The sequence below is a fragment of the Suricata suricatta genome, chromosome 4, assembly GCF_006229205.1.
Source record: "Suricata suricatta isolate VVHF042 chromosome 4, meerkat_22Aug2017_6uvM2_HiC, whole genome shotgun sequence".
Lineage (NCBI taxonomy): Eukaryota > Metazoa > Chordata > Mammalia > Carnivora > Herpestidae > Suricata > Suricata suricatta.
This window is the reverse complement of record NC_043703.1, coordinates 103,510,344-103,534,994: the sequence shown is the minus strand read 5'-3', so window position 1 is coordinate 103,534,994 and position 24,651 is coordinate 103,510,344. Positions and strand designations below refer to the sequence as shown.

At 37.0% G+C, this 24,651-nt stretch overlaps 1 long non-coding RNA gene across 1 annotated transcript; it reads right to left on the bottom strand.

Annotated features, from left to right (window-relative positions):
- Positions 1-546: 546 nt before the first annotated feature.
- Positions 547-1,838, bottom strand: LOC115289192. The gene is made up of 2 exons (XR_003907454.1): positions 1,663-1,838; positions 547-795 (listed from the first exon to the last, which is right to left on the bottom strand). It is a non-coding gene; the product is annotated as an uncharacterized LOC115289192 (long non-coding RNA).
- Positions 1,839-24,651: the final 22,813 nt, after the last annotated feature.

Sequence of the window (24,651 nt, the reverse complement as noted above, 5' to 3'; positions counted from 1 at the left end):
GAGGGTCTAAAACGAAGGATTGAATTTGTCCAGGTAAGATGATCAGAGGGGGAGCATGATTCTAATCATGGACAACTGAGTCTCATTAGGATAGGAGTAACAAGAACACTGGGTGATGAGGACAAAAAGTAACCATGATTGATGGATCCTAGGGGAAGTTGAGATTTAGAAGGGGAGAGCTAGAATGATAAAAACAGTGATTGGAGAGTGAGAAGCTTGAGACTGAGATGATGGAACAGGTCGAGTTATTGGTATTGGCAAGGTCTAGGGCAGAAGCTCTCAGAGTTGGTAAAGGAATTGTTGGACTTCATTCAGAGTTTCTGATGCCATAGGTTTGGGGCTGAGCCCTACAATTTGCACTTCTAGTCATTCCCAGGTGATGCTGAGTCTCCTGGTCTGGGGCCCACAGTTTGAGAACCACTGGTCTGGAGTGTGATTGTGGGTGAGATAGTGTGGAAAACAAGATTGCTGTGGGATAGGAGGTCCAAGAACGTGGAGGCTGGGGTATTAGAAAACTCATTTATGTAACTAACACACAAACAGCTATTCAATCCATGATATCAATTTTATTCAGCCACCAATTCAGTTCACTGTTGTGTCTGATGTGAGGTCTCATATAGAATCAATCAAATATCAAAAACAAACAAATGAAGAAACACCTTCACTTCTGTGAGACTCACATTTCCAAATTAGGTCTGTCTCATGGAAAGATGCAATACATTTATGGAATTATTTATTCCATTGCAAATTGTGGAATTCTTGGTGTACTTTGTCCAGAGCAAAGAACATGGGTTTCTGAAAAGTGACAAGTAAACAGAATAATTTCAAATGTTGAAGAGAACTCATTAAACAAAATCCTACCTAATCATTTTATGAAATGAACATCCAACTTATACATTTGCATTTTTGTGTATTGAGTATTTTATACACGCATTAATGTTGTTCTCTTTGCCCACAGGGGAAAAACAGGCCCAAAGCAGACAGTATTATTCATATAACTTCAGGGAGTTGAAGGACCTTATGAAGCCCATCTATGTTAAGTATCCTTGATCTAACTGAAAATCAACCAAAGATAGAACTGCAGAAAAAATGCTTTTGTATCTTTCCCTCATCCCCACCACACACAGCCCATTTTATGAAAAAGTTTCTTTTTCAAAAACAAAACAAAACAAATCAAATACATTTCCTAAGCATAAGAAGTTTATAAATATCTCTTCAGACATGAAAATCATATCACCAAAAACTGAACTAATTATATATTTTCATGGATCCTGAGCACTGTGAAACATCTAAGAGATATAAGATCATGGTTTTGGACATCAAAACATACCCCAAAATCATTCTATACAACATACTATATATAGTTTTATGTTGTGAAAGGGAATATAGAGCATACACACATGAAATTTACCTGAAAATACATGGATTCAAGTAAGGATTCCAGAAAGCAAAAGGAGAAATGTCACAACATTGATAATAAATTTGTTGTCAAAATAAGGGTTCAGGTATTAAGTCCCCCCAACATAATGACCTTTCATGTGAGAATAGTAAAGGATAGGCTTTCTGAAAGAAATCAGCCTGGAGTTGGACCTTGTAGAAGGAGCAAAACAAATGAAATCAACACATAGAAAGGATGTCTCAGAGACAGGGTTGGCTGGCTACCTGTTGGTCTGAAATCTGACATGTTTGGCAAGTTCTCCATCAAAATCTACCAGACCTGTCATTAGAGAGTGAAATGGGCCAAACAATGTGCAAGATCTCAGCAGAGCAGATGAGCAGATTCAAATTAATGCAGAAGCTAACATACTGAAGTCTCCTACAGGAAACCTGTCTCGCTGGTCCCCAATCACTGCTTTGGGACTATTCAACCATCAGCCTTGTTCAAAACACCCACTGTTATCATTGTTTCATCATAATAAAGCTGTGAGCAGTTTACAGTTTACAAAGGTGTTTCATATACATGGCCTCATTTCTTGCTGTTAATAGCATTTGTATTGACCTTTCATTAAGCAACTTCAGGGAGATAAACAAGGAAGAAAATGGATGCAATTATTTGATCTATGTAAAATCTCATTCCACTAAAAAAAAAGTCTTTAATAAGTGACACAGATCAACACACTTTGCACCAGAAGAGTAATGCAGCAAGTATCTATGCTATTGTCCCCTGTAATCTATGTAGGTTGATGGATGAGTCAAAAGAAAAGGAACATGATTTGATTCTGGGTAATTAAAAAGGGAAAAAGGTATCCTTATCTTCTGAATCTCATAGGTTGTTGAAACAATGCATTTTGCTCTTGTTTCTTTAACCAAATTCTCCAAATTAAATAATGGAGATATTATTATTACATTATATGGAAATATTCAAGATATTTGATTAGTAACTTTTCAGATTAACTTGGGCATAGCAAACATAATTTAATATTTTCTCATAATTTGCAAACTTGAAAGGTCTTCTGATCATCAGTGACCTGGGGTAGCAGGCAGATGATGAGACTGAGTTGAACAACCTCAACACTAAAGAGGGAAAGGTCAATGCTGAAAAGTAAATCCACTTAATTCATGGTTCTCTTGAGTTAGGATTCAGATTATTGGAATTTTAAATAAAATCAAAATTTAAAATTTTGCACGTTGATTATTTTAACTATGCATTTTACCTCCTAGACCTGGCCTCTCTAGCTTGAATGCTTTATTTTATGCCTTTAGGAAATGCTTTACTAAAAAAGTTGAGAAGTTTCCCAGATCTTGGAAATAGATAATAAAGATACTTTGGAATACTCAAAATGCTCTATTACTCGGAACTTTTGCAGCTTTCTGGAGTAAGCATAACAGAGCTGATGGCTACCACTTGGGTGCCGGCCAAGGCCTTAGAAAATCCTGAGGCACCTTCTGACTCTTCAAAAGCCAAAAATACAATTAGGCTTGGTTTCAGTTTTAGGCAAGCTAATTTGGCTCTGATTATGAGAAATTAACAATAATTTAAATAATCATAAAATTAATATAAATTTTATATGAAATATGTATATGAATATTTGGTTAAACAAAGTATTTTATTTTACAATAATTCCAGATAACAGAATGCACGTTAGTTTTTATTCAGCATTTTAATCATTAATATAAAACTTTCCTCTCTGCAACTACTTATCATGGTGTAGTTAAAAAATGACTAAATTTCCTTTTGGTCATGAAAAACTGCATACACTAGCCTGGAAGTAAATGACCTAGGAAGAAAACCCAAATAAATCTAGAACCAAGTAAAGAAGCACAAGGTATCCAATTTCACTCAACAGTGTTTAAAATCCCAAACCACATGTAAAATTCTGCTGACCAGATTCAGCCAGAAGTGAAATAAAGGAAACAAAAGTTTTTTTATATGTAGTTTTTAAAAAATCATGGGTAATCATAAACTCCACTCCAACAGGAAAAAATAGTAAGATTTAAAATTGTTGTAATAAGGCAGTGGTTAAGAACACAACTACATTATGCTAATTATCATAGTTATACCATTAGCCAATGTAAATTACTACACTTATTAAAAGGACAAAAATGGCTCTGTGCTTCGGAGATACAGATAAGTTATAGTAAGGTTTATAGGCTGGGAGTAAAATTATGCCTCTTTTGCAATAAAAATAATAGTTTTAAATAGAAAACAATAAATAACATGAGTGAACATGTAAGTGTATCATAATTAGTTTTACTTTTATAGAGGGCAGGACCTCAGTTTTATTATCACTACTGTATCATATTCACTTCAGCTCTGTACAACTGCAGGCTTCTGTAGTTAAAGCAAATGTTTGATGTGTCGCTGTGGCTCTAATTCCTACAAGGGCATGCTCATTTTTTTTCTCCTTTTGTACCATTGAAGAAAGAACCAAAACAATTTTCAAGACCCTTGGATTGAATTGTGATTTAATTTCACATCTTTTCCTCAAGCCCAAGTTAAAGCTTGGGAGATACTCTTCACACCTCCTCTACACCAGGAATCGCTTACCAAGACCCGTCAATCCTATTTCCTAATGCTTCTTGAATACGTTCCCTTCTCTCCATCTCTACCAATATCCCAGTCCAAGTCACCCCCCATTTCTCACCTCACTCCAGTCAACAGGCTTTTCACTGCTCTCTCTGATGCCCTACTCTGAACCAGTCAGAGCATTCCAATACAACCATGTCTCTTTGGAGTTTCTTACTGCTGCAGAGATAACTTCCAAAACTTTCACTTTGACCTACAAGTTCTATAGAATCTTGGCTCACTCTCTGGCTTTATTTCTACCCAACTTTGCTATTCATAATCCAGCCTTTCCCACCTATTTTCAGATCCTTCAATGTTCTATTCTACTTATGACCTTCAGCCATTCCCTCTTCTTCAGTGCTTTTCCCCAAACTATAGCATATTCAGCTTAACAATCTCTTGCTTACAACAGTTCATTTTGCTATCCAGCTAGGTCATGTCAAATATGTCTATCATATATCAGTCCACTATGTAATTGTCATAATTCTAATTATTTATTTATACATCTATTATCCTCGTCTCCCCTGCTCTACATGTCCCTCACTCCCAAAACACATTATATACATCAACTCTGCTAGGCAGAGACCATGGAAGTATTGTTCTCTATTGGATTCCAGCTCTAAGAACAGTTCAAACTACTTAATAAAAATGCTCATCAAACTGGAATGGAATACCTCTACTCCTGGGAGAAAAAATGTTCCATAGCTTTGGGGCTGGGAGCCAAGGATGGCTCCACCAAAGAATAAACCTGGGTAAAGAATAGCAGAAACTAAACCATCTTCTCTGAAAGGAACTTGACCTTACTCATCCTTAAACATCTTACTTTGAGCATGGATAAATCAGGGGTACAAATAGCTACTGGATGTTGTCCACAAGTGCAGGGTATTCTAATAAAACAAGTTTGATGAACACACTTGCTAAACTATAAAGAGCTACGCTATACAAATGTAAGTTATTACTGGGATATGTGTATATATGTGTGTATAAATGTTGATTTGAAGATGTATTTAGATATAATTATAAATATTTATATTTTCCCAACTGTGCTGTGATTTTTTGCAAGGGTAGAGATTGTGTCTTCTTTTAGTGAAGTAAAAATTATGTTTGTTTTTCAAAGCTGAAACAAGTAATGTCTTCTTTTCTAGGTCTTACCCAGTAATGGGCATACAATGGTTGCCTACAAATGCTTTATGAATGAAGAGTTCAGTGGTCTTTGGTAATCATGGGGCAAAAAGCCATGCATAGTGACAGGCTTTGCAAGGAATCGCTAATAAGCAGAATCCACACAGCGTTCCCAGGGAAGCTCGGGCGTCACTCTGTATACTTGCTTTCAAACACATTCACAGATTAATGCAGAGGTGCTGGACCTGAGTATGAAATACTTGTGATTTATAGAAGACTCGACAGAAAGGGGCTTATATTTGTATCTTCCCTAAGAAGAAAACCAGTTGAATAGCAATCTTTTCTTGCTAATCAGGATTAAAATTTACAGAGATAGCAACAGAAATATGAGGAAATTAATAATTTATTTCAGAATAAATTCTTAAATGTATTGCTTTTAAGTTTCAAAATTGATAAAAAGTAATTTTTCTTGTCTACAATTAAAAAAACAGGAAAAAGATGTAGCAGGGGAAAAAAATTGTGAACAACACAAACCATTGTAATCAAAACAGTATGGTAGCAGAATGGGAACAGTAGGAGCGATCAGTGGAAGACACTAGAGAAACCAGAAAAAGTCAATAGCAGGAATTGAATATATAGGAAGATGCAATTTCAACCTATTCAAGAAAGGATGATGTATTTAAAAATAACAACACTGCCAACAGCTATCCTTCTGAGGGGAAAAAAATCATATACTAAAATTCAAGTTTGCTCAAAAATTTAAATATAAACCTAAACAAATAAAAATAATAGAAGAAACTTTAAGGGCTGAATTTCCAACGCAGAGATTAAAGGGAAGCAAGATACATGCAAATGTATAAAAATTATAATTTTTGAATGACAAATGATTCTTTCTATACACAAAATCCACTGGTAGATAATATATTAAGATTTTGCAATCCAAGTGACATAAAAGTTTTAAAACCTAGAGTTCACAAATAGCTTTCCAAATTGATAACAAAAAGATCTACCACCCACGCTGATGCACCTTGAAAACATTATACTACATGGAAGAAGCCAGACACGAAAGGTCACATATTATGTGATTCTGTTCATGTGAAATATCCAGAATAAGTAAGTCCATACTGACAGAAAGCAGATAGGTAGTTGCCAAATACTGGGGAGAAGGAGAAGGAGAAATGGGGAATAACTTCTTAATGGATACAGGATTTGGGTGTGGGGGGCAAAGGAAAGGTTTGGAACTAGAGATGTGGCCACACAGCATTGGGAATGTACTAATGATCACTAAACTGTTCACTTTATTTTTTTAATTTTTAATGTTTCTTTTTGAGAGAGAGAAAGAGAGAGTGAGCATAAACATGAGCATGGTAGGGGGCAGAGAGAGAGGGACACACAGGATCTGAAGCAGGCTCCAGGCTCTGAGCTGTTAGCACCGAGCCATATGTGGGGCTTGAACTCACGAACTGTGAGATCATGACCTGAGCCAAATTCAGCGCCTAACCAACTGAGCCACCAAGGCATCCCTGAATTGTTCACTTTAAAATGGTCAGTTTTATATTATGCAAACTTCACCTCAAATTTTAAAAAAGACATACTATCCAACTGATATACAAAGCATTTGAACAAACATTTCAGAAAAGAGAGAATCCTAATGGCCAATAAATTTATAAAATGCATTCAACCCCCAGTAGACAGGAAAATGTAAATTCCATGAGATAGTTCATGTCCATCAGATTTGAAAAATTTACACAGAGAAGTAACACCTACTTCTGTAGTCAAATGCTCTACCCCTGAGCTATGCCCCCAAGTAACACCTACTTCTGGTAAGGATTCAGAAAAATGGTTTCATTTAACAATGAAAGCTGTAAATGTGAATTGTTCCAGAACTTTTTGAAAATAATCCAGACAGATCTATAAAAATTAAAATTATATATACCCTAGTTCCAGGAATCCTGTTTCTGGGAATGAATCTCAAAAATAAAAGCATCAGTAGGTAACAAGTATGTTTACTGAAACACAAAGAATTGGAAACAAACAGAAATGTCTTTAACAGAGAAATGGTTGAAGAACAACCAATTGGAGGAATCTTTTTCCCCAATGTCATGTGACAACATGCAGAGAAGTCCAAGTCCATATACTGCAATCCCATTTTTGTAAAGCAACGGGAATAGATAATGTTTATACATGATGATATGAACATGAAGAAAATCATGGAAAGCATGCACATAGGTTATTAGCATTAATGACACAGTGGGGGAGGGGGAGACACAGGTGGTCTGAGAAGGAGAGAAAGGGGAGAGGGAAACAGAAAAAGGGACAAAGATCAACAACAACAAAAACCTGTCTTAATATTTATAGTCTCATTTTAAGCAAGTAGAAAGTAACTTCACGCAAATAAAGAAAAACACGGCAATAAAGACCTTAAAACAAGAAAACCCTCACCTGGTGGAACAAGTCCAATTCCTGGAAAGTTACCCATAAGTTTATCAAACTCCTCTCTTGGCCACAGTGATTAAGGACTTAAGGGTTTTAACCAGTCTTAGAAGGAAGACTGTAGATGGGGATTAGAAGCAACATTACATCTGATACACTTGAATTAGGGCTCCTCTCCTGTTTGTCAGTAGGACTTTGGGCAAGTTACTTAAATTATTTAACCTGAAATTTCAGTTATACTTCTGTACATTTAGAATAATAGCACGTAATCATTAGAGCTGTAGTGAATACTAAGTGAGACAATGCATAGGAAAATCTTATCACAAAGCCTGGCACTGAGATTTCAATAAATGGGAACTGTTAGAAATGAAGCAAGAACCCAAAACTATAGAAAACTCCAGTCCAATACTTTCCCTCCTACCTATGCTGGTCTTCCATTAATGGAATTTAAAGACACTTTGCTAATTAAAAATCAACCAAGTAGCAATGCCTGGGTGGCTCAGTCAGTTGAGCACATGACTCTTGATTTCAGCTCCGTCATTCATGATCTTGTGGTCATGGGATCCAAGCCCACAAAGGATTCTGTGCTGACAGTGCAGAGCCTGCTGGGATTCTCTCTCACCTCTTTCTCTGCCCCTCCGACACTCACACACATGCTCTCTCTCACCCTCTCTCTCTCTCACAATAAATATACTTTCAAAAATATATATTAAAAAAAGCAACCAAATCGAAGTGGTAGGCAAACCTATCTGCAGTTGCCTCTGCTTCTGCCTGTAACGTTTTTCCCCAAATGTTCATGCGGCTCTTTCCTCTACCCCTGCTAGGCCTTTGTTTCAAAGTCACCTTCTTATTCTCTAACTTTCCTACCTAAAATCTCAACAAAACAAAACTAAAAAACTCTGATGTTTCATATCCTCCCTTTTTGCTTTATTTTACTTATTTATTTTATTTCCTGTCTCCCCTTCTCAAATGTAAGTTATTGTTTGTATTGCCCACCACAATGTAAGGCAGGGATGTTCTGCATTTCCAATATGTAGATAAGTGGAACACTGTAGGCAACTCATAAATACTTAGTTTATGAAGTTTAATAAATGAGAAGCACTGTTTAAAACTTTATTGAGATAATATATATTATAAGCTACCTATATTCACATAACATATACATAAACAATATATACATATAATCATTATTAATAGTGAGTGTGAAATGTAAAGAATAATCTGACAACTTTAAAAGGATGAACTTCTATACAGGTTTATTGAATTAAAATCAAGCTCCTCTTTTAAGACCTGAAGTGACTATATCAAAAAATTGCATAAAATTAATGAGTCAACCAGAAGAGTTGAAAATACTCATCATATTTTTGGGCTCTCACAAAAGGGAATTGGTATTTGTAGAATACAGGTGTTGTGGGGGATTGATTGAGCTTTAAGAAAAGAAATAGCATCTGATCCAATGGAAGTAGTCCTCAATAATACAAGGCTATCTGTCGTTAAATAACGCAAATGAAACAAGATGTCATGAGCAAAGGATGTCTTCTTAATCCTGAACTTCAGATTCTGCTGTCGAAAGACATTCCTGAGAATAATTAATGTTGCCCTATAGCTACCACTTAGTGGTCTTTGGGTCATGACCCTGGGAGACATGGTAAGGTGTCTTTTAGAGAGACTCATAGATGGCATTGTCACACTGGAGTAAAACAGAAGTTAACTCCCAGAGAGACCTAATACCTTGACTGCAATAAAAACATATTCACTAAAAGAGGAAAAAAGTTTATACCAAGAGGAATTCATTTTTTCATAGGTTTGAAGTGCAATATTTCCATACCATCAGACATAAGGAAATGTGAGATCTTATGTGGATCTTTTTAAAAACTAGACTATATCTATAAATTGAAGAGATATCAGTGGAAATCTGCTTTCTCAGGCCAAGTCAATTGATGAATTTCTAACTGTTCACTCAGCAGCTGCCCATTCCCCAGCCCTTCCCTGAACTCTGCAAAGGACGTAAAGAAACTTATGATGTGGTCCTTTCCTTTGGGCTTGCAATCTATTCGCTGGGAAGATAAAATGAGCATGTAGGAAATAATTTGAGAGCAATTCAGCTTTGCCAGTACAATTATAGGAGAGTTCTCAGGGCGCCTGGGTGGCTCAGTCAGTTGAGCGTCCAACTTCGGCTCAGGTCATGATCTCACAGTCCGTGGGTTCGAACCCCACATTGGGCTCTTGTGCTGACAGCTCAGAGCCTGGAGCCTGCTTCAGATTCTGTGTCTCCCTCTCTCTCTGCCCCTCCCCTGCTCACTCTCTCTCTCTCTGTCTCTCAAAAAAAAAAAAAAAAAGACATAAAAAATTTAAAAAACAAAAAACAATTACAGGAGAGCAGATATTGTCACCTCCAAGAAGGTGGGTTCCTAGTGAGTCTTAAGAGATGGGTGGGACAGGAAACGCAAAGGACTGGGGGACCCACAAAGAGGAAGGCACTGGAGGGAGCAGCGAGCACAGCACACAGATAGGGGAGGGGAATAAGGCAGGACAAGTCAATGAAGCAAAATCGTGCAGGACCTTAAAATCCAGACAGAGGAATTTGGGTCCTACATCAACAAAAGGGAGAAACATTAAGGTTGGAATTTGATCCTTTGCCTCCCTGCTCCACAGTCACTTCTCTTTATAAGGCACAGATCTTAGATTTCTTCAGTTTGAGATGAGAGGTATTTGGCTTTTCCAAATCCTCTGAAAAGGGCCCACACAGGCCATTTTGCTAAGCCTATTGCTACAACCAAAACTTGTTTCTTCAAAGCACAATGAATCCACTGTTTATATTTGTGCACGTTGTGATGGGTATTACCTATATCTTAGCTGACATCCATTTTACCTCACACAATCCACAGTAATACACATCTTCAGTGACACTAAGACTGCAACATTTGAGCTAGTCCTGACTCAGACATAGGGTGCTGGAGCCTAAATCCCTCCCTGAGATCAGGGGGCTTAAGGTGCCCCCTAGGACATGCAGCCTATTTCCCAGAACCTGTGATACTTGTCCAGGTTATACAACTATCCTTCTGCTTCAGTTTCCAGAAGGTATTCTAGCTCTTTGGTCCCTCTTCTCTGGGGCTGAAGCCTTATCCTAAACTTAAGTTTTTCTGCTTGGGGCTGGGACCTGGTTCTCTGACCAATATTCTGTTCCTGGTGCCTGGACATTTCTTCTATACTCACAGTCCTTCTTTCAGTATAGCTAGATCTTTCTGGAATAATGATAATTGCATATGTTGCTATTCATATGGATCACCCTGGAGATTCTTGCTGCCACGGCCTCCTATCCAAAAGATTGGATCCCACAGGTATCCCACTAGCCTAGATTTTTGGATGCCAGTTGGACAGATGACCTACCTATGTGGTGGATACTGTGATATCCCAACCGGATCCCCATAATAAAAGACAAGTCATCCTAGCTGCCAGGTTTCCTGTTAGCAGTCTTTAGATGTCAGTGCTCTCATGGATCTCCCTACTCCCCAAGAGTGGCTTTAAATCCACTCCCCTTCTTGGAGCAGCAAGTATATAATGAAGACATCCAGGTCAAGGCTGAGGTCATCCTACCTCTAGAACTCTGTTAGGTCATCCTAAGTAGACGTTAAGTCTGTATCAGAGTTAGAACTACCCTTCTGCTCCGTTCTCATTACATAGGTGTGGATCCCCAGGGAATTCTGTTATTAAACTCTCCATCCACAAACACTGTCTCAGACTCTGTATCCCAGGGAGCCCCCTGTGACTGGGTTTCTCCCCCAGTACCAAAGCACAAACCCTGTGCATTTTGTCTTACTGTCCTTCTCACTTCAGCTCCATAGTTCAGGCATGTCTTTGGTTGAGGTGATGATAATTTCTTAGCTAAATTTTGAAGGACATTTTTAGTACAATTTCCCAGTAAAAATAATTTTTCTCCTAAAAGTTATAAATCTAGAGATGGTCATATTCTCATTAGAATATCTGTTATAGTTTCAAGTACCTTAACAACCAAAATAAAGCTTTTGACAAAGATCATATTTTATATTTGTATGGTTTTAGTCCATTTACTTACTGTAATTGAACCCAAATAGTAAAGACTCAATGATACTCAGCTTGGAATAGAGGCCACTTATCTCTCTCCTTCACATAGGATAGCAGTGCTCACTCGTAATTATGTACTTATCAGTGGAAAGCCCTGGGAGTCACTCTGGAAAACGTGAGGACATTTTTGGTAGTTAGAGTGATCAAGAGGATCCTTTTGGCCTTCAGTGGGTGGAGACCAGGATGGTAAGTATCTTGCAATAAGTGAGTCACTCTAATACATAACAAAAAATTAACCTACATCCTGAGTCATTTTCTATTGTCTTACAATACATTCATATAGTTGAAAACCCCGTGCATCATCATTTGAGCCTAGGAAATAACTCCATTTTACACACCAACACAAAGCATGTCTGCCACAAATTTAACATGAACTGAATATTTTGGGAATCCAGGGACCATGTAATCCAGGGAAGATTACACACTGTTTTTGCTCATAACTCTACCAAGAGTTATTCATCACTTGGTAAAGCACTTCACTGATGATAAAGCCACTCCTTTGTCTGAATAGTCAACACATGAAGCTGTACCAGCAGCGGTGAGTCATGGCCCTCAGACACATTACAGCAAGTGTTGGCTAACTTTGTTCCATCTCCTGGTGTAGTCCTCCCAAGCATTCACATCCTAAGATACTTTATCATAAATCCATAATCCTTTTGCTTTTCCTTTATCATTAAAATTAATGAATTATATTGATTCTTTAAAAAATCATGTCTATATCAAGTTATATTAAATACGAATTTCATCTCAAAATAATAAGGGGAGTTATAAAATATTTATAGTAAAAAGATTAATGGCTCAAATAAGGTTAAAAAACATCCAAGCAGAATATTTTGTGAATTGTCAAAGGAGTTAATTTTATCTTTTTTTTACATACAAAGAGATGTACATACTCGATAAGCTTAGAGATAAATACACACATAAAACCACAACAATCTATGCTGTAAACATAGGCATCACCTCCAAAAGTTTCTTACTGAATCTATATTACTAGTTTTTAGTGATAACAGCACTTACCAAAAGATCTACCCTCAGCATCACTTTAATAAAACTTTCTAAGCGGAGAAAATATAAAGCTGTACTCATGAAATACTGGCCTTAAAATATAGCCACAATCACTATTCATATTCTAATTCATGTTAATTCAAACATGACAATAAGCTGCTCCAGTTAAACAGAAATAAAAGCATCAACGAAATTATAAAACAGTTTTCTTTGTCATATTTCTCTTCTGTCACATATTCTAAGGGAGGAAGCAAAGACACTCCCCTATAGAGTCAATGTTTTATTTCTTGAGCCTTTTTTATTTACACTTTTTAAAGTAATATCTCACCCAACAGAAGGCTCGAATTCACGACCCCAAGATCAAGAGTCACTTGCTCTAACAACTGAGGCAGACAGGCACCCTGAGCCTTTTTAAATTAGAAATTTACAATATATAAAATGGTTTTTAAAAAACATTCGTAACATAAACCTTATGCTGTGCCATCAGACTAATGACTTTTTTTCTGAAAATTTATGTGATTAGACAAAGTACCAAAGTAAATATAAACACTAACTATAATTACCATGCTCCTGAGACCTTGAAAGGCACTGAATCTTAAATATTTCCCTATCATATTTCTATACTTATGCTATTAATAAAAAATCAATAATAATATATAATTAAAAGTTGCATGCTTGTTCTTACTGTGTCTTTAAAGAGGCCTTTGTTGTAAAAAAAACATTGTTTCTATGCTATCAATTTCAGTTAAAATATAATGATCATTTAAATGTAATTTCGAACAATAAGGTATACTACTCGCTATTTAAAGTAATTATTTCTGAGAGTTTAAAGTATTTCTTTCCTTTAAAGTCCTATCAAGTTTGGGTAGCCTGGGTGGCTCCGTCGGTTAAGTTTTCACGTCAGCACCAGTCATCATCTCAAGGTCATGAGGTCAAGCCCCTTGTCAGGCTCCGTGCTGGGCATGGAGCTTGCTTGGGATTCTCTCTCTCCCTCTCTGTCTGCCTCCACCCCATGCTCTCTCATGCTCTCCCGCTCTCTCTCCCTCTCTCTCTCTCCCTCAGAATAAGTAAGCTTTAGAAATAATAATAAAAATAAAATAAGATCCTTTGAACTTTGAAGTATTTATTGCAGTTTTATAAACACAGCCAAGAATGCTGCCCTGGTTCTTAAAACCAAAGCCAAACAAAAACAAAAACAAAAAGGCAGAGCTAGAGACTGCACAGGGACTGTACACCTAACTTAGTGGACTTGTTCTCATCACAACTCTGAAAATTGAGAAACCTGAAGCATATTAGTTTTTTTATTTGAAATACAAAAAGAAAGAAATATTAATGTTATATGAAAAACTATATATATATAAAGAGATGTTGCAAAATTGGCAGAAAAAGAATAATTTCTCCCACCTGGAAAGCTTCTTGTTTTCTTAACAAACCACTTTTAACCTCAGAAAAAAACCATGTTTCCAATACTGTCCAATAGCATATGTTATATCTGTTCATTCAATATATTATTACTTTAAATTATTACTTTAAGAAGCAGAAAAAAATCTGCCATATATATTAGAGGAATTAGAAATGTGGCAATTAAAAATATTCTGTAAATAAATGCAAGTAATCTTTGTTGGAAAACATTTGATAGTTATCTACCTAATCAACAAGCTTTATAGTTTGCCATGATTCCATAGACTAAAGAGAAGAAAAAAATAAAGAGAAAAAAAATCTGAAAATAAGTATGTAAATTAAATTACCTAAATTGAGGAATATGTACATAAAATATTATGTATATGCATTTTATATCATAATATAAAGAAAATTATGAACTTTAACAAAAAGCCTATAATCCTACCTTAAACATAAAACAGAATGGTATAAAACTCAAAATTTCATACATTTATTTGCTAATACTACACAGAACAGACAACAGATTTGGAATCTCAAGGTTTAAATCCATAAAGTTTCCTTACGTTCTCAATGTTACCACTTTCATTTCTATCTAGACCAGAATCGTTTATAGAAGCAGAAAGAAAAGACTATTTGTTGAGTAAATTAATGAGCTTTCTCAAATGTTGAATATACAATACAGCTACGTAGGTAACTTAAAAATATTGTGCCTGTTTATAATAGTTGCCGTTAATAATAAGTTGAAGGGGAAACAATGTGCAAATGTTTGCCTTTTTCTCTGCCTTTTAGCATATTGGGAATCCACATTTTAGAAGGGAAGGAGGGAGGCTCTGTTTCATTCTGCTATTGATCTATCAGACAAGAACTTAATCAATCTTCTTTATAAGCTATTAAAGCTGAGCTCGAGAAATGAACTCACCTGACGCATGCAACATTGATTGCCTCTTTCTAAGAACTGAATATGTCAGTCTCATCTGCAGCTGTGATTCAATTTTTAAGGGACAAGATTTTTCCTTCATTAGCTTCCCCAAAATGCTCCAATTAAGAAAGAGCATTTTTGATAGTGGTCCAGAGTCAATGACTAAAACAAAATGAAGACCATACCCTCAATTTCAATCACAGTCTCCAGAGAAAACGAGAGACCAAAAGCACATGTTCATCAAAGGGAATTCAGCACCAGTCCCAAGATCCTGCTCTAGCGTGAATTCTGAAGAATGCTCTGGCAGCGTAAACTAATGTGGAGACCTTAAGCACAGATAAATCTTGAAAATTCAAAGGGAAACCCCAGGCAGCTGTAAATCTGTCTTTACTGCATATACATTTCAGTCAGGGGCTTCTATATGTAGTGTTAGGTTATGTGACATCTCATTCAGCATCTAACTACCTCATAAATATAGGCAGGGAGGTCATTTTACATTGACAGGGCACCCCCAAAGTGCTAGATGCTATATGCCAGGGTGGGAGGAGGGGAAGGCCCTGCATTTTCAGTGTATTAGGAAAGGTTAATAGCACAAATCCTCAGTGACCAAAGAGAGTTCCCTTTGGCTCAGCTTTCTGGTTCCCATTTCCTCTTTCTAGATCCCTGAACAGTCAAAAAATTAAATACTGGGAGAAACAGCAATAAAGAGTTGTCTCCACAGTGTTCCGGGACTCTTGAGGCTATTTGCCCACTGCAGTACGGAAGTATTGCCAACTCCCTAATATAATATGAAGCACATTTTCTTCGAATTTGTTGTTAGCTTATTTTCCTCTGGTAGATAAGACAGGGAACAATATCTAGTCCCACCTCCCACCCCCTCCACCCCCTACTTTCCCTTTATTTCTCTATATTCTCAGCAAGGAGAACAGAACTCCATCATCGGCTGTTGAGTTTCTTCGACAAGGTCTGATTTTCACAGCTCTCCAGTCACACCCACCCGAATCCCTGCACATCATTCTTAATGAAGTCACCCACAGGCAAGGACAGTAGCAAAGCACAGAGTGAAGCCAAGGGCCCAGGGCAACATTCTGTATCAGAACTGTCTCCTGTACTCTCCTGCCCAACAGTTTTCTGGTAGTTTCTCTAAAGCAGATTAGGCAGGGATTAGATTGAGCCACATGGATGGGGGAGCCAAATAGGCACTGGCTCCTCCCTTAGAACCTGCATCCAGCCCCAGGGCCCTTAAGTCTGGAAGCCCAACAACAGAATTCACCTCTCTGCTATTAAAGGTGGTATTGTTGGGTGAATTCCCTTAGAAATCCAAGGAGTTAATGGCCTCAATATTTCCAGAATACTTAATACATTCAGGAAGATGGGATGCAGTATGGGGTCTAATGTTTATTTATTGCAAAAGTCAAGAATAGCTGGAAGTCCATTAAGAGGATGTTCAGCAGATTATATTAATTTGTAATTAATTTTCAGTGGTATTTATGAGAGAACCCTTTAATCAGCATAATTCAGACTTTGAAAATTATAATATTAACTAATATTAATTAAATAATAATTTATAAATTTCAATAGTTTTAATTATCTTTTGATTAAATTACCTGTTAGTCAATTCCACACTGCTTTTGATATTAATTAGCTAACTTAAAAATGATCTACTGAAACTACTCCCCTGTGGATTAAGGCGTATTGTCTAAACAGGTCAACACTGAGATACTTAAGTGTGACAATTTAGATTGCATGATTAGCAAAATTAATTGTTTAAGGCACTGGCTTTTTCTCTCTCGATTTGCCAGCGGGTAAGGTCTTTAAAATATGCCCTGAGTTTCCCGGGGCTCAAATCTGAGGCATCCCACATTCTGTGATTCCCCCTCCCCACCCCTAAGCCCCCTCCTTCTCCATCCTGTTACAGAACATTCTGGTCTTTTGAGACCTAAATTAGTGTCAGCCTATTAATCAGCCAACAAAATATGTCAGAGGAAAATGATGTTGCAAGCCCACCTCCCTCTACAGGCAGACTGCTTTGCCCTCTCTCACTGCAGTGTCTGGCAGTGGGGCTAGGGCCTCAGGGCCACAGCCCAATTTAGGTTTCCTCTGGGTAGTGACAACCAGCACAGACCTCATTTTTTTTCAAACGTTAATATTTAATTTAAAGCCACCTACTCTCAAGTTCTCAAAGATAAGTGTGCCGTTGACTCCACAGGAGTCTCTTTTGCCTTGGCTGGGGCTGCAGCCCTTGCCCCTTACCCCCAGTCCGCTTCAATATGGAAACCGTGCAACCTGAGGAACACTTTCTGGGGATTTGTTGTTAACTTGTTTTCCTTTGGCAGATAAGAGGGGAGACAATATTGGCATCCCACTTCAGAAGTCGAGATCTTTTTTAAATGGGTCTTTTGAAACCAGCTATCAAAGTGCAGTTTGTTTTACTCATTAACATCATCAAGAGAAGCAGAAGGATACACATTGAACAAATAAAGGAAGAGAGGGATTTTATTTTTGCCATGTGAAACATTAGAAAGCATACTGGTTTCCAGAAGCTGTCATTGATTGTCTTTTAGAAAACACCATGGGATTATTGAAGCTCTACACCAGCTAATGTGATGTAACTTTCATTACAGATAATTCTTATTTTGGGGACAACATTCTCACCAAGAAGGTGTTACAGTTTTACAAACGGAAGTCACAAGTGATCAATTTAGGTTATTCATAACATATATTGCACTCGAAAAAACTTCATCCCAGAACTCTCTATTTACAATGATTGATGAGGATAAGTTACATTTCAGAGCCCTGGACCTTCTCCAGGATGGTATCTGATTAGGGTTTCTTGCACTGTAACTGAGAATAGAGTGGTACATGAACATGAAAAGCAACGGCAGCACACAAAGCAAAAGAAACGTTTGTTAAATCCTGAAATTTTGCCAATAGAAACAAAGAGAATTTGTAATGTTATTCCTGACTTATGCAACATTTTTCTGCCAATTATAGAAACTAAGCCTATAATATATACATATGATACAAGAACGGGTAAATTGTACAGATCTGAATTATTTTTATATCTATTATATTTTCTACTTATATTTTCTAATTCAAGATCTTGTGATTTTCTTCTGGCTTTACCTTTCATTGCTCAGACTATTCTTTTAAAAAAGGAAAGAGCTGTTACCTTGCCAGACACAATACAGAAAATCCTTTCTATCTCTATGCTTAAAAAAGAAAACAGCTCTTCCTGCAAAAATTAATTTCAAGTGACTTGTACCTATTTGAATGATATCAAACTCATGTTCCTGGTATATTTCTGGGTGGATAATTGATAAAATGTTTACCTGACAAGCAATTTTTGTATAAATGCCAAAGACAAATTCGGTTACTTATTGTGATCAAAGGAATAGGGGTAGCAGGGATAAGGACAAGTGACCAGAATGTGAAACATATGATTTTGTATTTATCAAATCCACAAACAGCAAAACCATGAGTTGTGAAAAAATGATTTTGCTGTTTGAAAATACTTGAACTCAAATCTTCACTTGTATCGCACAGAGAGCTACCTACCAGGTGGGACTCACTAAGAAAATATCACTTAAAATAAAGCTAATCTCAGTTGGAAGCCATCATATACATAAAATGTGAAACATAAAATATGTGAAATATAAAATACTAAAAAAAAATATAAAAATAAAATAACCCTAAGGAGAAAATATGCAGAAATAAAGAAAACGACAAAGTTTTATTGAGCCATTAAAAAAAAAAAAGACTTGAATAAACAGACATATTTCTCTTGAATTGGAAGACCCATCATTGTAAAAAATGCAAAATATTCATCGTTAACAAATTCACAGTTATACATAATTCATGGCCATACATAATTCCAGTTAAAATCCAACTTTTTTGGTTTGGTCATTCTAATGATCATCTGTCAAAACTAAGTAAGAAGAATGGGTAAGAATAAATAAGAATTTGGAAAGAGTATTGGGGAAGGAACTGACACTGTCATGTATTAAAATGCATCATCAAACTACACTGGTGAAAGTCGTATGACACTGGTTCCAAAACACCAGTCAGATCAACAGACAGAAGAGGAATCCCCACAAACATAAGCAAATGTATATTAAATGTTTACTCTCACCATGATGGGCATTTCTATCAGTGGGGAAAGAAGCAAGATCCTTGAATCGCTGGTAAACTATTTGGGGAAAAAACTGTGGGATACTTCTGTCACATTATATTAAAAAGAAAATTCATTCCTCAAATAATCTTTCAACACATTTTTCATCAAGTGCTTCTGTATTCTAGGCACTAGTTCCACTTCCCAGGTTTGGAATAACTGAAGAAGAAGAAAGAGAAAAAGAGGGCGGAGGAGGAGGAGAGGAGAAGAAAGAAGGGAGGAGGGCGGGTCTTTGACTTGAGTTCACATTCTGAGGCAGACATTTTGTAAAAGCCAGACAATTAACCAATAAACCAATTAACAAATAGCATTATTTTAGATAGCAATAAGTGCTTCAAGGAAAACTGACATAGAATAACAGGGAGAGTTAGACCTACTTGAGATAGGATGGTCAGAGAGGGCTTTTCTGAGGAGCTGTGTGAGTGAAGATCTAGACACAGTGAAGGCATGAGCCATGTGGATTTGGGAATAGAAACATTCAACTGGAGGTAACTGCGAGAGCAAAGGCCCTAAGGAAAGAGTTTGCCTGTGTGTCCAATAGCTGCCAGGGGGCCAGTGCAATTGGAACACAGAAGAGGGGTAGGAAATGGGGAAGCCTGGAGCCAGATCACACAGGGGCTCATAGGTCATGGTGAGAAGTCAGCACCGTATTTTGTTCTAAGTGTGATGGAGCAGGGAAGTGATGTGCTCTAATTTAAATTTTGAGAGGAAAGGGGGCGTCTGGGTGGCTCAGTCAGTTAAATGTTCAATTTTGGCTCAGGTCATGAGTTCAAGCCCCTAGTAGGGCTCCAAGTGGACAGCTAGGAGCCTGGAGCCTGCTTCGGATTCTCTCTGCCCCTCCCACACTTGCATTCTGTCTCTCTCTTAGACTATCAGAGGCCAGAGTAAAACCAAGGAGACCTGTCAGAAACTCTCGCTGTGGTCTAGGTGAATGTGGTGACTTGGAAATAAAGAGATACAGCTGGATTCAGGACACATTTTGAAGGTAGAGCCAAGAGGATTTCCTTATATGCTGTATGTGGGATACAAAACAAATTTTATCTGAATGATGCAAGAAAAAAATAACTGAAATAATACGTCACATTCACAATATTTTAGCCAAAATGAAATCTTTGGATAGAATATGAAAAAAAGGAAGGCTTTTAGAGAGATAGAAGAAATATTATTTCACTGGTGAAAGAAGTCATGGATGATTCTACAAATTATGTATTCAGAATCCAAGGGGTAGGTAGACAATGATGTTATGGTTTTGTGAGAGGCACCATTATCCATTTAATTTGTCCCCTCTTCTGATCTCTACTCCAATACTAGAGGCTACTTGATGCCTTAGAATCGAATTCACACTAGAAAGAAAAAATTAAATCAATAGCCCCCAACCCTCATTTCATTTCTTTTCGGCCTCAGGAACCATCAGCTGCCTTGCTGGGGGTTGTTGACTAGGTAACACAATTGATGATTTAAATCCCCACTCCTCTTTCCCTGCTCATTTTCCAGAGATGGGGCTATATATTATGAACTGGCCCAACATTAAGCATCCAAATAAAAAATAAAGATGAGACATTGGCACATATTCATATGATAAATAATTATATTTTTGGAGAATAATCAAACTTTGAACTATAACATTAAAGTTTTGTCATGTGATTCCTAAAAATGTTTAAAGGAATTGTGTTATATAATTCATGATAACAGTATGTAAATTTGGTTTTTTAAGTTTACTGATATAATTCTTTTTATTTGATGTAAAGTTGATCCATAATGTTATTACATCCAGTCTTACTTACCAAATTGCTATTAAAGAGACAAGAAATAAAAATTGATCTTGGAAACTCAGCTAAAACTATTGAATTTGAATTAGTGTCCTTGATTTTCATACATATGATTATGTCTACATCCTCACATATTTCACAATTTCCCACCATATCTAATTATTAGATGTGCGATATATCTCCTTTTGGCTTTTATCTAAGGTTTTACATAGCTTGTAATAATATGTCAACAAAAGTGGTGATTGTACCTTGACTTGTAAAATAAAACTCATTTTAAGAGCACCATAAATCTAACAGAGCATGTCTGGTGTTCGGATTGGTAGAAAACTGGGTGTTAAACACTCAAGACAAACTGATCTTCTAATTCTGGTACTTGAGTAAGTACTAAAAGGAAAAAGAAGAGGAGAAAAAATCGTTACCTGGAGTTGATAGTTTAACTGATCATGATCAATTTGAAGTGCTTATTGCTTAAATAAATGACCTTTGGGGTGATTTCATTAGCTCCACATACTGCAAAAGGTTATATCTGAATTCAATGTTATGATTGAGTCTCAGCATATAAAATCTCAGAATAGTTTGAATGGTGTTAAAAAAAAACATACCAGATTCTTCCTGAGATAAAGACTGGACTATAAAACCCGGGCTGGTACTGTTTCTCAATTGTCGGCTTTATGTGTGAGTACATATTTGGGAAAGGGATGGCAGTGCACTGATGTAATCATCACTTTGATGGTTGTGGTTAGGAAACGACATTAAAGTTAGCTGCTACTTGCAGCTTTTTAGCAAATAAGATGTGCTCCTCCTGGATCTACTTTATTTGGTGACGTCTCTTTACCTTTATCGAGTTGCAATGCCCTATAATGGTTTGGTTTGGATTCTACCTTCCTTTCCCTCATAAAAGTCTACAAGGCATGGACTTATTTTATTAAATTAGGATATGTCTTGAATGCCCGTGGAAAGAATTTGACATGCTTCTTTGAGACACACCAGGTGGAAGAACCAAGAAAGGATGTTTGGAAAAACAGATTAGGTATAGGTACTTTTAATCTTCGCATGTTATTGGTCGATGAAATAGGGCCAAATATTATTGTTAAATACCCCTAGACCAGGAATAATGAGCCTTGAGAAAAAAATGTAAAAGTTTATTAAAAGAAATGAAACTATATTTTTACCCAAATGACCTTGAAACCAATCTAATGATTCTTTTTTTTTGGCACGTCATTCCCTTCAGTCATCATTGCTCTTTGGGATATTTCCAAAAAAATGCTAAGGTAGTCCCTGTCTTTTATATTAGCCTGTTTCATAAATCTTTTACTTGAAGCATCAGAACCACTTTTGTATTCCTTTCTATTCTTTTAATTTCTCCCCCAACTTCTTCTCTCCTTCCACCACAGCCTTTTCACAACAGGGACCATTGTCCCCCAAACCTCGGTCTCCACCTCTTTCTGAGTCTCCCCTGGTGGTCAAGGACAGGATCTGTGGCCATGGACAAAGGGGAAGGACAGAAGAAACGATATGACCCTTTGGGGGTCTCTCTTTCCTCTCATCGTCCACCTCACTCCAGAATCCACATAAAGGACTTCAAACCGGACTCCACTACCTGCTGGATATGTGACTGAATGTCATCACCTTGCATCTTTGAACCTCAGCCTTTTCACCAAATGAGACTCAAAACTCCTGTTCTACCTACCTTACAGGGCTGCTAAGAAGTCTTCTGAATTAAAAGAACCTAGTGAACCATTTGTTACTTTGAAAAGTTAAAAGATGGCTATTAAACATTTTATTTTAAAAGAAACAGAAGGATCAAGTGGAAACGGTGAGAAGCAGAGACCTGGCTTTGAGTTTCCACAGTGCTACTTCCTGGTTATGTGCTCCTGGGCACTCCACCCAACCTCCTTGTACATGTGCCAAAGGAGTAATAATGATATTAGCTCACTCATCTCTCACCTACAGAAGGTGTAATAATGATATTTACCTCAGTGTCTTCACAAGGATTGAGAAAATGATTTCAAAACTCTTTGTGAAACACAAACAGAATATAGTCATCATCAAACTGACTCTACAGAAATTGTGTTCAGTGGTACCATCCTAGCTTTTGTTATATGAAATATAGGACACTCTCCCTTAGTGAAGAGCAATGATTCCTTAGAAGCAAATAGTGTATATAACCCTTTCCTCAAATACCAGTAACCTTTTATGAATTACATTTATAAACTCAGCATTATACAGCATGAATGTGTGATTGTTAAATTAGTAAGTTGGTGGATTGATGATATAGAGTAAGATAATTTTTAGGCTTTGCAGTTGGATGGATATTGGATGATTAAAAAAAAAAAAAGAGTTAAAACTAAACCTGACAGAAGGATAGAGGCTACCTCAGAGGAGAAGCAGAAGTTGCGACCGGGCTACCAGGTATGGAAAGGGCATCCTACGGTATTGGGGATGTTCTTTTCTTGACCACAATGAGAGCCATTAAAGCTGTGCTTTATGTTTTATGTGCTTTTCCTAATTGTGTGATCTAATTTGAAATGAAAACTTTTTAAAAATTGAAAAAGAAAATGTAACTGGTAATTCTGACAACTTTCCATATTTATAGTGCTCCATGGGAAATAGGGGTTCAATATTCTGTTATACTTTTTCACTTATTTTAATGGCAAGAAAAATATTCATATGGAATTCTCCCATGTATTGAAGGACGTAAGGATGAGAAGAAGCACAGCCCCGCATGTCTGTGTTACCCTGACACGGGACAAGTGGTAATCCGTATTTGCACATATCATCTTGCACTAACCCATTCCTCAGAGCTGCTATTTCTACATAACTAATCATGCAGGCTATGGGATAATTAAGTCCTACATATTCTGAACATGTAGGAAGATAAATAACTATTTTGGCCATGCCCTAGAATTTTGGACATGTTACTTTTACCTTTCTTCCTTTAAAACATGCGATTCTCTTTCTGCTTCCACTCCTGGCTTGGAAAGTCAGCCCATATAAATGTTAAAATGATACTTTCTGGTTTATAATACAGTAGGTATGATTCAGATTCTAAGGGTAGAATGCCTGAATTCAAATCTCATATACACTTTCTTTTTAAGTTTATTTATTTAGTTTGAGAGAAAGAGACAGAGAGCATGAGCAGTGTTAAGGGAAGAGACAGAGAGAGAAGGTCCCAAGCAGGCTCCACACTCTGCACGAAACCTGATGTGGGGCTCCATCTCACAATCATGACATCATGACCTGAGCCAAAATCAGGAGTTGGACACTTAACCAACTAAGCCACCCAGGCACCCCTCACGTGTCCTTTTTATTAGCTACGTGAATTTGTACAATTGTGCCTTGGTTTCTTCATCTGATAAATGCGTACAGTAGTACTGCCTATAACATAGGGTTGTGGTGATTTAATATATGCAGAGCACCTATGACAGTGCCTCACACAAACATAGTAAATGCTTAGTCAGTACGCTAGAAATGAAATCTTCCTTTTAGGTCTAGCTTTGCTTTTCTGGAGCTCAGGAATTCCTTCTTACTCAATCTAGTTTCTCACGCCCTTCTCCGAACCATTTGCCTGCTTAGGAATAGATACTAAGTATCATTCATTTTGTTGCATTTTGTCTGGTCCCTTGCTATCTAAAGCAGACCTTACAATGGAGTTTCCTTTCATGCTATAAAACCTAAACCACTTTTGGTGGCTGGCTCATTAAAATATCGTTTCTTTTCT